This window comes from Diabrotica undecimpunctata, chromosome 1, assembly GCF_040954645.1.
Source record: "Diabrotica undecimpunctata isolate CICGRU chromosome 1, icDiaUnde3, whole genome shotgun sequence".
NCBI classification, from domain to species: Eukaryota; Metazoa; Arthropoda; class Insecta; order Coleoptera; family Chrysomelidae; genus Diabrotica; species Diabrotica undecimpunctata.
Genome location: NC_092803.1, coordinates 199614892 through 199632281, shown reverse-complemented (window position 1 = coordinate 199632281; position 17390 = coordinate 199614892).

Sequence of the window (17390 nt, the reverse complement as noted above, 5' to 3'; positions counted from 1 at the left end):
TTAGAAAGCTATCAATTAGCGCAAATGTCTTCAAAAAATTCCTCGATATTATAGTAACACTTAGAAACTTCTTGATTGCTCTACGGAATACAAAGATATTGCTTGAGGATCTTATATTATTTAGTAGTAGGTGATTAAACACTTCTTTCCAGTGTAAATAAATGATTTTTAATTATTGTAGAAGCGGGAATTGGAAGTGGAGTAACATAAGGTGCAGGAGTGTTATAAAAAGAAACTGTCCAAATTACATGTTTATGTTTTTTTTAATTAAGCACGCTATTTCAAGGAACTGTCAAGATACCATGTTTCCGGAAAAAAGGTCTACATGATGTACTAAGCTTGACCTTGCATAAATATCTAAGTGCTCTCTTTTGTAGCATAAAAAGTCTGCTGAAATGATGAAGAGAATAGCTACTCCAAAAGGCAATACCTTTCTTAAATTAGATTCAATCAAGGCCACATAAACACTTTTTGCAATCTTGAAATCTAAGTATTGTGCAACTGATTTGACAGCAAAGCAACCCGATGATATCTTTTTGCTTAAATATACAGTGTGTTACTTAAATTTAAGTTTATTATCAATATAGAGCTATAGACGCATGTTGAGGATTTCTTGGATAGACAGAGTTACCAACGAAGAAGTACTACATAGAATGGACAAAGAGCGCGAACTAGTCATAACCATAAAACGTCGCAAACTAGAATACCTGGGCCATATAATGCGCAATGAACAACGATACAACCTACTTCGGACCATACTTCAAGGTAAAGTGCATGGGAAAAGAGGTCCAGGACGAAGAAGAATATCCTGGCTGCATAACCTGCGAAAATGGTTTAACTTAACCACTACCGGACTTTTCAGGGCAGCAGTCAACAAAGTCAGAATAGCCATGTTAGTGTCCAACATGCGTAACGGATAGGCACCATAAGAAGAAGATCAATATAGAGACCTAAACATTTGTGTACGGTGTCAGAACAAATGCCTTCATTGCTCAGAGTAATGTTGTTTAGATCATTCTTAAAAGAAAATAATTTGGTTTTTGAAAAATTTACCATCAAATTTTGGTGTCATCTGCAAAAATAATACACTGGCCGAGGTTAATTGTATCATTAAAATATATCACGAAAATGATAGGATTCAAGACAGAGCCTTGAGGTACGCCACAACCAATAAAGATAATACTAGACCTGCTCATTGATTGATACAGACTGGCATCTGTCTTCCAAGTATGAACTGAATTTTAGAGCAGTGCCTCTAAAACCATATCTTTCCAGTTTATTAAGAAGTATTTTGTGATTAACACAATCGACTAACAAAGGCTTTAGATAAATTACAGAAAACCGCAGCAGCAACATAATTTTTATTTAAGTCCAAGTATAGTTTTTACATGAATTCGAAGATGGCATGAATGTACTTTTTATTGATTGGAAACCGAATTGGAAGGAAGAAAGTAAATTTTGTTTTTGTAAAAAAGTCATCATTCGGATTTTCACCAATTTTTCTACAACCTTTGAAGGCCACTGCAACAAAGATATAGGACGATAATTAACAGGTAACTCGTGGTCACCACCTTTATACAGAGGAATAATCTTAACCAGAGGAATTATCAGGAAGATGGGATAAAAGTTTGGATGGGATATCACTTCAGCCTGCAGCCATAGGATTTTTAATGCTTTGTATAATATTTTTTATTTCAGCCGAGTAAGTAGGAAGAAAATAAAAGGAATCTGCAATGTTAATTCCATTTAAAAGATGCATTGGATCAGAAGAAGAATTAATTTTTCCAGCGAGTTCTGGACCTACCGAGCAGTAATATTTATTTAGCTCACTAGGGTCTAAGACTATATTAGTCTTAATAGTCCCCTCTAATGAGGAACTGTAGCTCTAAGATTATTATCTATACGCCAAGATTCCTTTTGTTTGGTATTAGCATTTTCCATTCTAGATTTAAAAGATATACATTTAGCTAATTTAGTAACCCTACCTATAGATGAATCTATATTTAGAGAATTACATCAAAAGTTCATTATTGCATATATGTTTTTTAATGTGGTTTTTGCCGGAAATTCTAATTCCTTTAGTAACCCAATTTTTTTTTTATTTTTTAATTTATCTTGATCGTTTTTACAATGCCAAATTAAAAAAGTGTGATAAAATTGATGAAGCAAATCAGGAGAGTAGAAAATATTATCCCAATCTTCCTGAGTACATAATTTGATAAACTTGTCAAAATTACATTTGCTGAAAATCCTACCCCATCTGGCTGTGTATGTTGTATTCTTAAGGGTAAATTCACATAGAGCGGTATCATGATCCGATGAAAACTAAGGAATCACTCTGCACACAGCTAGCTCTGGATGAAGATTAGTAGAAATATAATCTAATATGCTTCATATTGAAACTGTTAAGTAAATTTATAATGGTAATAATATGGTAATGACGCCGATATTGTCCAAGAAATTAAATCACAGCGACTAAGATGGACAGGCCACGTGCACAGACTGCATAACGATAGACTGGTAAAACTGGTATGGGAAGAGATTCCCACAGGCAAAAGACCACTCGGACGTCCCAGAATGCGATGGAGAGATAACATCCAAGCAGATCTCCGGAAAATGAACATTCCATTTGACCCTAGGTTGATGGAAGACCGAACAAATTGGAAAAAAGTTGTACAGTCAGCCAAGACCCACCCAGGGTTGTAGCGCTACGTGATGATGATGATGATGAATAATATGGCTGTGTGATGAATCCACATAATCAATATTAAAGTTACCTGTCAAAATAATAAAAACATTTTGTGGAATTTTTCCAAACAAGGATTCCAATATGTTAAAGAATAACTGAATAATAGACTTAGGGGGTCTGTATACAACAATGAGAAAAGTATTAAGCTGAAGCTTCTTACTCGAAGTAATTCAAATTTAGATTCAATACATAGGTGGTTAAATTTATTGATTCTTCTTCTTCTTTTTTTATATAGACATGACTCTGTTTTTCAATGTGCCTCCAGTAAGTTGTCGTTCCATCATTTTCGTGGTCTTTCTACTGATCGTCTTCCTATTGGGGAACCGTCTCTTGTAGTCTTAACTATTCTATTTATTGTCATTCGGCTTATATGATCGCTCCATTCTACTCTTCTATTTCTTACCCAGTTCTTGATGTTCTCCACTTTGCATCTACATCGTATATCTGTACTTCTAGCTCTATCCCATAGTGTCTTACCATCAATTTTCCAAGTGTTTTCATCTCTGCTGTTCCTATTATCCTTTTTGTCCTCGCTGTATCAGGTCGTGTTTCTGCCGCGTACGTCATTATTAGTCTGATGACTTTTTTGCAAATTCTGCCTTTTATTTCTTTCCCGATATTTTTATTTCTCCGTATTGTTTCATTCAGGTAACCTGCGACTCTGTTTGCTCTATTCACTTGATCTTCCACTTCAGTTTTGAGCTTTTCTTACCTAGATAATGTGATGCTTAGATATTTAAACTCCATCACTTGTTCTATTATCTGACCTTCCAGCTCCAATTACTTCCAGTAAATTTGCTGTTGTAACCATGCATTTTGTCTTTTTTAGGGAAATGTTAAATTTTCTGGCGGTTATATTAAATTGGTGCAGCATACGTTGTAAATCATCTTTACTTTGAGAGAGAAGTATTGCGTCGTCTGCATAGCAGATTATTTTAAGTTGTTTTTCTTTCGTTTGGTATCCTTTTATAGTTCCTACTTTTTTTATTATTTCATCCATAATCAGGTTGAACAATAAAGGACTCAGGAAATCACCCTGTCTTATCCCATTGTCAGCTTCAATAAGGTCGGTTAGTTTTTCTTCTACTTTTACTTTTATTGTGTTGTTTTGGTAGATATATTTGATCGTTTTGATTATTCCTAGAGATATCTCTCTTGCGTACAGTAAGTGGATAACGTCTTTTAATTTGACCCGGTCAAATGCCTTCTTAAGGTTCACGAAACATAAATATGTCGGTTTGTTGTATTATAATGATTTCTCTTGCACTTGCCTCATTATAAATATAGCGTCGCACATGATCTTCCTGACCTAAAACCTTGTTGTTCTTCTGCTAGTGTTATAATTTCATTCAGTTTATTTGTTATTACTTTGGTTGTTAATTTTAGTGCTGTGTTTAATAAATTAATTCCTTTGTAATTTTCCAAGTCCGATTTATCTCCCTTTTTGAAAAGATATATTAGAATGCTTGATCTCCATTCTTGAGGAATTCTGTTTTGTTCTATTATTTTTTGGATTAGTTTTAATAGTTGTTTGGTCAGATCTGGTGCTTCGTACTTTAGGAGTTCATTCGGTATTCTGTTCTCTCCTGGCGATTTTCTATTTTTTAATTTCCTTAATTATTTTCTTTATTTAGCTCTTCCTCCTCAATATTTATTTCTTCGTTTGTCATCACCTCTGGTGTTGGTGGTTCACTATCGTCACTTTTAGCAAATAGAGATAGAAAGTAGTCTACCCATGTTTCCTTCTGAATGTGTTTCATTCTTATTAGTTCGTTCATCTCTTTTCTTTGTCCTCTGATTATTCTCCATATTTCTTTTTGTGTTCCGTAGAAATCGTGTTCCATCTATTTTGAGCAGCTCTGCTAGTCTTCCCTTTTTAAATTTCTAACTAAAGTATTCGTTTCTTTTCTGATTAGTTCACAGTGATTATTATGTCTGTTGTGTTTATTGTGTTCTGTATTGTAAAAAGGCTTTCTTCTTTTCTTCACATTTTGTCTTCACTTCCTCTTAAACCACGGTGATTTCTTTTTTGATATGTTAGTGCTCTCTCCAAGTGATTCTGTTGCTGCTTTAAATATGTTATTTTTGAGTTTTCCCAGCTTACCTCGATGTTATCGTTTTCTAATATTTCAATTTTCAAATTATAGTTTTAAAAAGTACAAATTATAGAAATTGAATATGACGTAGACGTATTTTAATGAGAAAAATAGTTAAATTTGGAGAACGAAAGTCGTGGTTTCTTTTTAATTAAATATTTACAACACAGTTCTTATGTTATGTCTTGTTATTAATTTTATAGGAAATGAGACGGAAATACAATCAGCTGAAATATGTATCTATCAATAAATCTTAAGCGTTTACCCTTGAACACAATAGTAGGCTGTGGCAAAACTGGGTCATTATTCTTTTAAAATATTATCAAGATCAATTACAAGCAGCAACGACTATGTGTTAATGCCTAGTTTAACCTTCTTAATATACCAAACAATAATTGCGTACAAACTGTGAAGTATTCGGTGATTCTGTTAAATTAGAAGGTCAGTTCTGTTATAAAAATTTATAAAGTTATTGACTTTTATATAAGAAGTAAAAACAGCTACACCAATATTTGGTAATATTGGTCAAAAGATAGATTTTAATATGAAAAGGATAAAAACACTTCTTTAAATGCTATCTCCACTCCACAGGGCCGTTTGTGAGCTCCACGAGCAAAACAAAATTTGGCAGCCTTTCATACAAAAATATACAAATTTACTGCACATTACAAGAAAAATTGAATGGGATGGATAGGTGAGTACATTTATATTAAGGTAAAAAGAAATAAAAAATAGACTTAATCACAATCAACTTATTCTACCTTTAAGTATGTTTCCACATAAAAATTCACATTCCTTGTGTCAACATTCACAAGACATTCCTTGTATCGGCATCATTTAGTTACCTTACTGGGACCTGACGATGCATAGCAAATTGTAATATGTGAAATCGATAGTCCGAGGTAGAATAAATTGATTGCGAATAGGTCTCTTTTTTATTTCTTTTTAGCTAAATTAAAACAAAATTGTTAAAAAATGACTTAAAAAACAAAATTACATAATAAAAAACTATGAAAAAAAGGAAAGACAGTTAAGATTTCCTATCGTAGTAGAAGCAGCACTAAAATGGCTTCGATATGGACGCAATAGCGACATCTGATAATAAATCCGGAAACTAATTCTCGAAACCAAATTCAGATTTCTGCTTTAATCTGTGCCTTCTAAGAATTGCAACGCAAAACAGACGTTAATAAAGGTGTAATTAGAGACATAGGGAATCTAAAATTGCATTCCACAACATATCTCCTCAAAAGATTGTTTTCACGTTCAGAGCGTTTGTAAATAGCCGCTCCGAAGATTTCTTGTAGGATGAAATACGTATAAGCGGATATACAGACGCACTGTACGTGAAATCAAATCTTAACTGTCTTTCCTTTTATTACGGTATACTCTTTATGAGTACTAGAAACCAATTCGCTAAGTATTTTTGCTTAGTTGTGCGACCTTTGTAAAATAGAAACATTACTCAATGAAACTATAGTTCTTAAAATGACAACTATAACAATTTATATTAAAATAGAACTGCTCATTAACCTTCTTAATCAGATTGTAATACAAAGTACCCTTAGCTTGTTGGTATAATAAAAAAATGTCTTATGAAAAATTATCAATTTTAATTTATAAACCTACAAAAATGATGAATTTAAAAAAAAATTTTTATTTTAATGTCAGCGCCTCTCAAAATTTGACGCCCTGGGCTGTCGCCCGGCTTGCCCGCCCCTTTATCCGGTGTTGTCTCCACTACAAATATAATATACAATATTGAATTCTGAACTTCTCTAAACAAATTATTACTTTACACTGATTGTTTATTCTTGCCAACTTTCACATATTTAACATAATGGTTTTTATTGTTTTTTTATTGTTTATTTATGAAGGTAACGCTAATTCAGGGGAAGTATTGTAATCATATTACAAATTATCCGATAATCACTGTTAATTATAAATTACTTTGTTATTTTAATTATTATTATTTTTAGAATGGAAATTTATAAATAAATTTCATTTTCATTAACAATTAACTGAATAATAGATTTACATATATTATTGTACTTTTACTTTTTCTTTCGTCTTTGTAGACCAATCAGCACAGGCAAGATTCTTGTAATGTATGCCCAAAATGTATGCACTCTGAGGAGATTTTTAATGAAGCCCTCACAAACCTAGACATGGGAATCCGAGTGAACGGTGAATACATCAATAATATCCGCTACGCCGATGACACTGTGTTACTAGCAACCAGCCTAAACGATCTGCAGGCCTTACTAAAGACTGTTTCAAGTTAAGAATTCACAACTGAACAGATAGGCCAGTGCATTTCTTACGGGCGTATGTTGCCAATAGTTCACGGGACTATGCAGGGCCGGCCGAAATAACCCATTCTTTATTTATATTCAAATTTTTATTTATATTTTCCAATGTTAATCAAATTTATTTTAAAAAGATAGGTACGTATCTATTTAATAAGCTTAACGACTACAATTACTTATAAATATGGTTACATTTTCAGGGAAGTGATTTTAAAGATTATTAGAAAAATGTCTTTATTAGTGGTTAAAATATTAGGTTTTACGCAATTGGTTAATTATTATGGCACAGGTAATTCTGACAGCTTAGGTGTCAACTCTCAAAATTATTTATAAAATATTACTTTCACAATAGTTAATAAATAGAAAGCAATAATAATTAAGATATTGTGCTTAAACTTCCATTATCGGGCAAGCCGGGCTAACAGGCCCTAACAGTAAACAATATTGATTACTTTATAATTGACTATTAATAGTTTTCTAATTCTCTTTATGTACTTAGTCATTCCAAACAATAGTGTCATTTGGAAAGCACATTTGGAAAGCAGACAGATTTATGAGTTATAGATAAATGAGCGGTATGTTTTTCAAAATAGTGTAATTAGGTGAAGTGGAGATTATATGTTTGTCTGTATACATAAGCCCAAACTGCCCGATTACGTTTTTAAATTCTTCTGCCCGGACAAGGGTTAAGGCATAACCATCGCGCACTCAAATCTCAAGTGTAAAAAATTATATTGTTAAAATGGATCCAGTTTTGCCGTTTAAAAGTGGTCAAATTTTACATCTGAGTGCTAAAAAAGTGATCTTAAACGTAGTGAGATACCACATTAATTTGCTTCGAGATGAAAGTCAACGTATTGTATTCGACAAAGTATCCGCGATGACAGGAGTGTCAGTTCGTACGATTCAAAAAATCGTACAGGAAGACAAAGAAGGTGAGCTTTCTGAGGTAAAAACAAACAGAAAAAGAACCCGTTGCCGAAACAACTCCAGAGACTATACTTACGATGAAGGTGTTCGTATCGGCGTTCGTCGAACAGTGCATAGTTTTTTTTTTGAAAACATTCCTCCTACTTTGAATCGTCTTCTGCCAAAAGTGAACCAAGACGAAAACTTGCCAAATTTTACCCGCAGTACAATGTACAGGTTGTTAAAAGACATGAACTTTGTTTATGCAAAACGTGATAAAAGTGCCGTGCTAATAGAACGTCCTGATATAATTGCATGGAGGCATGGATATTTAAGGGCCATTAAACAATATCGGGCTGAGGGCTATGACATTGTGTATTTGGATGAGTCATGGGTCAATGTGGGGCACTCGGTTTCCAGAGAATGGAAAGACAAAACCGTCACCTCGGCAAGAGATGCGTTCATAAAAGGGCTAAGTACTGGACTAAAGCATCCCACTCAGCGTGGACCACGTTTCATCCTTGTCCATGCCGGAAGTGAAAATGGTTTTGTAAACGGTGCTGAAATGTTTTTCCTTGCAAAAAAAAACAGCGCTGATTATCACGACGAAATGGACGGTCCGTGTTTTGAGAACTGGTTTGAAAACAAACTGTTGCCCAACTTAGTTCGAAAAACGGTTATTGTTATGGACAATGCTCCATATCATAGTGTAAAAACCGAGTTGTTGCCTAACCAATCGTGGAATAAGAATAACATTATGGACTGGTTAAGACAAAAAGACATATTTTTTGAAGAAAATTATCTGAAGTGCGAGCTTTTGGAGGTAGTCGCGCAATTTAAACAAAATTTTGATAATTACAAAATTGAAGAACTTTGTAAACAACAAAATAATGTCAAAGTGCTTCGTTTGCCTCCATACCATTGCGAATTAAATCCAATTGAAATGGTATGGAGCCAAGTAAAAAGGCATGTGGCCGTAAATAACAGCACCTTCAAAGCGAAGGATATGGAGGACCTCATAAAAAAAGCGTTTTCAAATGTTACGTCTGATAACTGGAAAAACTATATTCAACATGTAATGACTCTGGAGAAAAAATTTTGGGAAGTGGACGGTCTAATGGAAGACGTAACTCCCATAGTTATAGATTTATATGATAGTAGTGACAATTCCGATTTGGATATGGACGAAGAATGTACATAGTTTTTGATAATTGTAATATTGTAAATATATAAATGTCAAACTAAAAAACCAAATAATTTGTTACATTTCTATGGTTCTGTTGTATTTTTTTTAAAATATACAGAAGTTTTTATTGTTTTTTTATGTTTTTTACTGACACTAATAATATCTACCACAATACTCACTCAATTTGTTCATTAAACAATTAAGAATATTTTTAAGAGTCTGATGATGACCTAAGCCGAAATTTAATAAATAACTGTTGTGAGAAAAAGACATGTCTTTAATTTTTATTTTTCAAAAAAACAAAAAAAATTTAAAGTTACCTAAGTGAAAAAACGTCTAATGTGCAATATAACATGCAGTTCGGCCCTGCTTTTTCGCTGCAACTCCACTACTCTCGCCTATCTCAGTCTATCGGTAGTTCTGGCATCACCGCTTCCCATAAGGCTCCTTTATGAATTCTTAACTTGACACAGACAATAGACCGAGTGCGAACTGTGAGCGTAACATACGGACTGAACCTTAATATTAAGAAAACTAAATTCATGGTTGTCAGCCGTACAAATTTAGATCCCGGGGCACTAATGGCGGGTAGCGAAGAGATCCAGAGAGTCGACAGATTCACTTACCTCGGAACTACCCTCAACGTACAATGGGACTACGCTCAAGAGATTAGATCCAGAATTGAAATGGCACGGTCTACATTTATTAAGTTGAGATCCTTGCTGTGCTGCAGTGATCTTAGTTTGGGAACCAAGATGCGAATAGTGAGGTGCTACGTTCTTCCAGTGTTACTGTATGGAGTTGAAGCCTGGACACTGACGCAAGCCACTGAAAAACGAATCGAAGCCTTCGAGATGTGGATATACAGAAGGATACTAAAAATATCTTATGTGGACCATGTCACCAACGTTGAGGTCCTACAGCGCATGCCAAAAGAAAAAGAAGTGCTTAATTTAATTAAACAACGCAAGCTTGAGTACCTCGGCCACGTGATGCGGAACGAAGAAAAATATCGAATTCTTCAACTTGTTATGCAGGGTAAAGTATTTGGCAGAAGAGGACCGGGACGCCGTCGTATCTCGTGGTTGAAAAATCTCCGACAATGGTTTGGGATGACCTCAGCGGAGCTGTTTCGCAGAGCAGTCAACAAAACCATGATAGCCTTGATGATCGCCAACATCCGGACCGGATAAGGCACTGAAGAAGAAGAAGAATGCCCAAAATATCCAATTTGTGTATTTGTTTCATTTCATTTTTCAAATATAACTAACACTCCCAAAGCTAAGTTCCACTTCCATCGATGAGCGCCGAAGAAGACGAAATGGCGGCAACGGTACTCCTCAAGAGAGAATCGAGTCCCACTAGAGTGCTGCTCTGGTGAAAACTCTATCGGGCGTGTTGGGTGTTGACTACAGGCTAACCGTTTAGAGTTCTATCAGAGTGTCGATCTGGGAACAACACTACGAGCCCTAGGGTGTAGACCGAAGACTAACAGCTTCTGCTAGAGAGTTGATCTAGTGGCAGCTCCAAACTAGTATTATAGTGTTAATCTGAGACAGATCCGTTCTATTACTGTGTTAAGTGTTGATTAGTCACTTCCCGCTCCTTGCAGGATGTAGTGTTGATCGATCTGTCCACCTTTAACACAGATCATTCTTCTCTTTAGCATGCGTGTGTATTAAACATCGTATTTTCATTTAGATTTTTATGACATTAACTGTATTTAATTTTTGGCAGGTATAAACAATCTTCCAGATACCAATTTTTCAATCCATATTAAACTTGTAAAGAGTGTAAACATGAAATATAATTGTATCATGTATTTTTTATAAAATAAATATTATATAAATTACCAGCTATAAGAAAAGAACTACTGAATGCCAGCTCATAAATAGCAACCTCTCATAAAAACAATTAAAAAATTATAATATAAAGCGCTGTCAGTTACTAATAAAATCAATAAAATTGTAAGTTTTGGTAATGTATAGTTTGGCTAATGTTCTATATACGTATTTATTTTCCGATCACCAGCTTTATTTAAGCCAAAAAGTAAATTAAACCCGATATTACGGAATGGCATTTAAATGTAGCAAAGTGATAAAAAGAAATGATTTTCTCTCTCTTCGCTATTATGCTGGATCAAATCGTGCGAGTCTCTAGAGAACACTTGATTTAATTCGCTTCTGAACTACGTTACTTGTTGCATCCTAAAAGCACTCTGTTGTCATGGAAACCATCCTTTCAGCAGTAAATTGGAGTTGTGATACCGGGCGAGAACACAAATTTCTTGAAAAGAAAATAATATTTTATCAGTACCTAATATATTACTTTTAAGTTTAACTTTAAGGCAGTATGCTTAATTTCCATTATTTCCTGTATTTTTTGAGTTCCTACTTTTTTAGCAGCTTTGGTGAGTCTATTATATAAAGTGCCTGACTAAAAGCCAGTAGAATCATTATCCATATTAAAGTAACTTTAGATAGATATAAAATAAAAATAGACTGACTGCTGCAATACTGTCGAGTTTCCCCAGTTCGACAGAGAAAACTGACGCAAAGCAGTATCTGCATCTCTTTCTTATTTGCCAGGTTTATCGACCACTTGGTGGTGGTGGTGATACGAAAGAGGAAGAAACAAGTCAATGAGACAATGTGGATAAACTCTTTAAAAAAACTTATACTTTCAAAATCTGTATTATGATTACAACGAAGAAGCAGATACAGCAGATTATATCAAATTATAGCAAATTAGCTGCTATCAAAGAAGTTGGAAAGGGGATTCACTAAAAACTGGTGTGGCGAATTATGGAGTAGGAGTTTCTACTGTCTCAGACTGGGTAAAATCCATGTCTAGATTTCAATAAGTAAGAAATTCTGACGGATCAAATTTTATAAAATTAAACGAAGCTTTTTATTTGCCGTTCACACAACATAGAAAAAAAGGCTGGCCCCTGAGAGGTCCAATAATGCAAGAGAAAGCTGAGTGAGAAAGGAAAATATTTTTTGTGTACCTCTTTTATTGTCAGATATATTTAATGTACTATCTGCGGATTCAGGAGAGGTAGATGTTTTCAAAACAGTTTGAAGGTGTAACTCAAGGCTATGGTAAAGACCAAATTTATAATACAGACGAAAAAAGAGTAAATTTTAAGATTGCCTTAAAAATCACTTGCTTCAGCAACTGAAAGGGTTGCCCAGGTCACAAAATGAATAAAGAATGGACAACAGTTACTTTTACTGCAAATGCCTCAAATGTGTATCAGCAAGTCAAAAAAAACGTGCATTATAGGATATTGCTCCCAATGCTTTATCAGTTTTTCTACAGAGCACAAAAAGTATGTCTGAACTATTTAAAGACTGGTTTTTTGCTCAGTTTGTGCTGAAAGTTGAGAAATTTTTATCTGGAAAAGGTTTGTCCAAAGAAGCTATCTTATAAATTTATAACGCACCCCTACATCCCAGAGAATTTAAAGGTGGTCATAACTTTTTTAGCTTCCTTCCTCCAAATACCATTAGCCTAATTCAGCCTCTCAATCAAAGCGTTATAGAAATATTTAAGCGACACTATCGACAGTTGTTTTTGCGAACCACTTTGCAGGATTTCTGATTTTAGATTCTTCTTGTGTATGTTTCAAACCATTTCCGGTTTGAACCAACAGCAGCTGGTGTTGACTCTTTGCATTGTTTAACAAACTTGACAACAACCTAAAATTATAAAACCTAATGTAGTTTCTGACTATTATTAAAAAATATAATTCAAACATAATGACGGTATTAGATTTTTGTTTTGATACAGGGCAGCGACAGCCGCTTATACGTATTTCGACCTCTTTAGGTCTCCTCAGAGCGGTATAGCCACTACTCTGAACCAAAACAAAAATCTTTCCCGTCCTAGACAATAGTTATCAAAATAACTATATACGGACGTAACTACGCCATCTAAAACAAAAAGAGAAATCAAACGATTTCTACCTGGCGAAACCGAATTCAAATTTTTACCACTGTGCTTCCTAAAACTTGCGAAGCAAACAGCTTGATAAATTACTCGCTACTACTTACTACTGTACCGCTCTGAGGAGACCTAAATAGGTCGAAATACGTATAAGCGGCTGTCGCTGCCCTGTATCAAAACAAAAATCTAATACCGTCATTATGTTTTATTACTTTACTTCGGTTGGAGTACCAGAAACTGAATTCACTACGAATTTTGACCGTGATGAACGGCATGTGGAATGCAATTTTAGATTCCCTTGCCGAGTAATTTATCAAGCTGTTTGCTTCGCAAGTTTTAGGAAGCACAGTGGTAAAAATTTGAATTCGGTTTCGCCAGGTAGAAATCGTCTGATTTCTCGTTTTGTTTAAATATAATTCAGTTTAAAATTAGTTGATACACTGTATGATGTTTCAGAAGCACAAATTTAAAATTATTCTCATTTCCTCACATGCTTTTTGAATTTAAACCATAATTGTGCTTAGGTCTTGTGGATGTCTTCACTTTAATAAATATTTGTTCAGCAAAAAGGACAAAATTTCAACAAACACCAACATCAGAATAATATTTCGTACAGAAATTACCGCACAGTACAATTACTTTACCACCCGTACATAAAATAGCTGTATCGCTGCCCTATATCACCAATGCTTGTCATAAAATTAATTATCCGAAGCCCTTAAAGCACACTTACAATGGAATTTTATGGTTAATGGACAATCATCGCTCAAAAATTTATGACACCTTATATGACGAAATAAAACTTTTCTATTGCAAATAAAGGAAAATAGTACATATTTGATAATAGCTTTTAACTGAAGAGTATTAAAAATCGATGACGTATCTGCTATATGATAGTTTTGTGTTTATTAGGTCTCAATAATTTGAGTGTGTGAACGATTTGTGAAATAAATTGAACGTATATTTTTTTTTTATTAACTTTTATAGTAAGCTGGAATCAAAAAAGTCATCATATTGTTTTTTCTCCGGCTGTTCCTTTTCTTTACCTCCTCCCAAATATGCGATTTGTACGATGTTTTGATTTGGGTCATCGTCTTTCATTCCTTTAATCCTTCGAATATCCATCAAGAGTAAAGTTACTTAGGGGTCCTTCCGTGCTTTTATATTGAAGAAGTCATTATGACTCTACTTATGTATGTACTTGGTAAGGTGTGCCAATTTTTTGGCAGCTTTAATTGCTACTGTTTACCAGTATTGCAAGTGTATTGATCCGCTGCAGAGAGCCCTTTTATATGGTTTAATGAGCTGCCTCTCCCTCGTTTTGGATATGAGCTTTAATCAGAAACTTATACGTAATTGATTTTATGTTTGCCAATGTTGAAACCGCATGTACAGAGTGCTATTTAATGTTGTAACAATATGCATCGCCTCGGTCCAGTCAGTGCTTCGTACACAAGCACTCCCATCACAAATTTCTCTTCCATCGAGGCGCGCTAGAGGAGATGGAATGCTGGCAACCGTTTAAAAAGTCAGGCGCTGCACGAGAGAGTTCGAGTTTCATCAGACTGTTGATCTGATAACATCTCCACTGGCACTAGGGTATTGACTGAAGGCCAACCGTTTCTGCTAGAGTGTTGTGGCAGTTCCGTACCCGGTCTTGGAGTGTTGATCTAAGCGAGACCCATTCTTTCCCGTGACTAAGTATTGATTATTCGCTTTCCGCACCTCGCCAGACCGAGTGTTGATCAACCCGTTCCATCTCTATTCCTCTAATCCGTTCTTCCTTTCTTCGCTACGTTTATATTAACACACCGTAGTTGCCGTTTCAATTTTATGACATTAATTGTATTTTTTTGTCGCAGGTATTATACAAGGGATGGCCGAGCCGTGTTCGAGGCCGTAGCAGTAGGATTGACAGATGATTTTTTAATCTTGAATAAAACTTTATTTTGCTTCAAATATATTTTTATTTTAACAATGTTTACGAAAAAATCTTTGTTGAAACAATAAAATGGATTTTTAAACTTTACCCTATGGCAAACAAACAATTTATCGATACAATTATATTGCTTATGTATACCTATGCTTGAAATATAAGAATGTATTAGAAAAAAAACCAAATTAATCGTCATAATACAAAACGCTGTCTATGCTACTGCATGAGTGTAAAATAAACCAGCATATCTTCTAAAAAGTCGCTTAAAATTCTGTTTTAAAATTATTCAAAGTGAATTAGTGACACCTCATTCCATTTACTTGACATTCAAATTATTTTCTGGGAGACAATTCAACATAAAACAGTCATTTTTGCTTATATGCCAGTTTGTTTTAAATGGCACCGCATTATTATTAATACATATTAAATGCAAACTGCATTATCTACAAATAATTTAGTACAAAAAGTGAGTAGTAGATTGTGATATAATTCAGTTTTCCTTACAGGACGAGTAACTTTTTACCTTGAAGCGACTAGCCCATTGCACAATAGATGTGTCTTCCCTTAAGCAAAGTGGCGACTTTATTATGCCAGCTGGCCTAACGACATTTGACGGACGTTTTTAAAACAAATTTAATGGCGGTTTGACAATAAAATAGACAAAATAGTTGTGATACCAATATTTCAAACATCGATTTTTTGCACACTTGCAGGTTTGATTTTAAAGCGACGATAGAAGCACAGTAGAAGCTCTTTATTCGCGGGGTATAATTTTCTTAAATATGCTGTGAATACAGAAACCCTAAATATGGAATGGTAATTTATATGGGATTGAGTTACAACAATAGAAAATGGAAGAGCAAGATCGTGGATGGCTATAGTGGATGCGTCGAAGAGTTGTAAAGCCAGTTGTAAAGCCTTGTACCAAAGGATTGTGGCAGAATTTAATACTTTATGTTTTGAGTAATCAGTTTATTTTACCTAAATTTTCTGTTTGTTTTTTTGTTCTGTTTAAAAACTTTTGAAAACACAATTTAGGCGTAAGTCAATTTTATTTTTGGGGCACTGGACAGCAGCGTCAGCAAGTGGACAACAAGTCCACTTGACGCGTTGACAAAGGATACCGAATGCTTTTTATTTAGGTATAATATGTATGTATCGATGTACAGATTTGATCCGCGAATAAAAAAATATTAGACCGCGAATATAGGAAATATATATATATATATATATATATATATATATATATATATATATATATATATATATATATATATATATATATATATATATATATATATATTGTTATGATGTATTGTTTGTGAATGATGAGCAATGAGTATTTTTTAATAATATAGGGTTTTTTATCGCGGTTCTCAAAGAATTAGTTTGTAAGTACTTTTTTTAAATTATCTTTATTATATCTATTATGAAACACACATATATATCTAACCTAGCCAATGTAAATTTAAAATAAACTATCTTTAAATTGAAATTCTTATGAAACTAATTAAATTCTATAGACAATGTAAAATTTAAACAAACTATCTTCAAAATTGAAATTGTTATGACACTAACTAAATTATATTAACAAAATTTTGTACCTTTCTGTCACTGAATGCCTAAATGAACTGTTTTCCACTATATAGATTATAATCACCACTCAAATGTCTTCTTCTCAGCTTTGGTTATCCTTGTTTTTGTGAAATTACTTTTTCCAATTATCAGCTTCCACCAATTTAAGATATTTTTCTTCACCAGCATTTATAAACCACCAAGCAAACCAGCAAACAGCATTTATATTTATTCTTCTTTTCAATATACCAATATCCACTCACCAAATATATTATATAATTTTAATTTTCAATTAATACTTCTTGCATTATCCAATCACCATTTATACATTACATAATTTTTAATCTTCAATAATATTTTCTTTATACTGTTTCTTAATCTTCATTTAACTCACTATATTGAACAATTGGACCTCCTGTCTGACTATAATTGATCTGACTTCTATTTCATGCTAACTCTAATTAACTTTCATACTAAACTGGACTTATAGTAACTGTAACTCATAACTGATTGACTAACTGAATGGACTAACTTTCTTACTAAACTGCCATCTTGAATCCAAATCACGGGTATTTATATCTTTTCAATCTTCCAGAACCATCTGGTAAGAAATCATGTTCGATTTGTTCCATTAAACACATGTCTGAATTTTCTGGAAACAGTATAAGTTCGATCCACA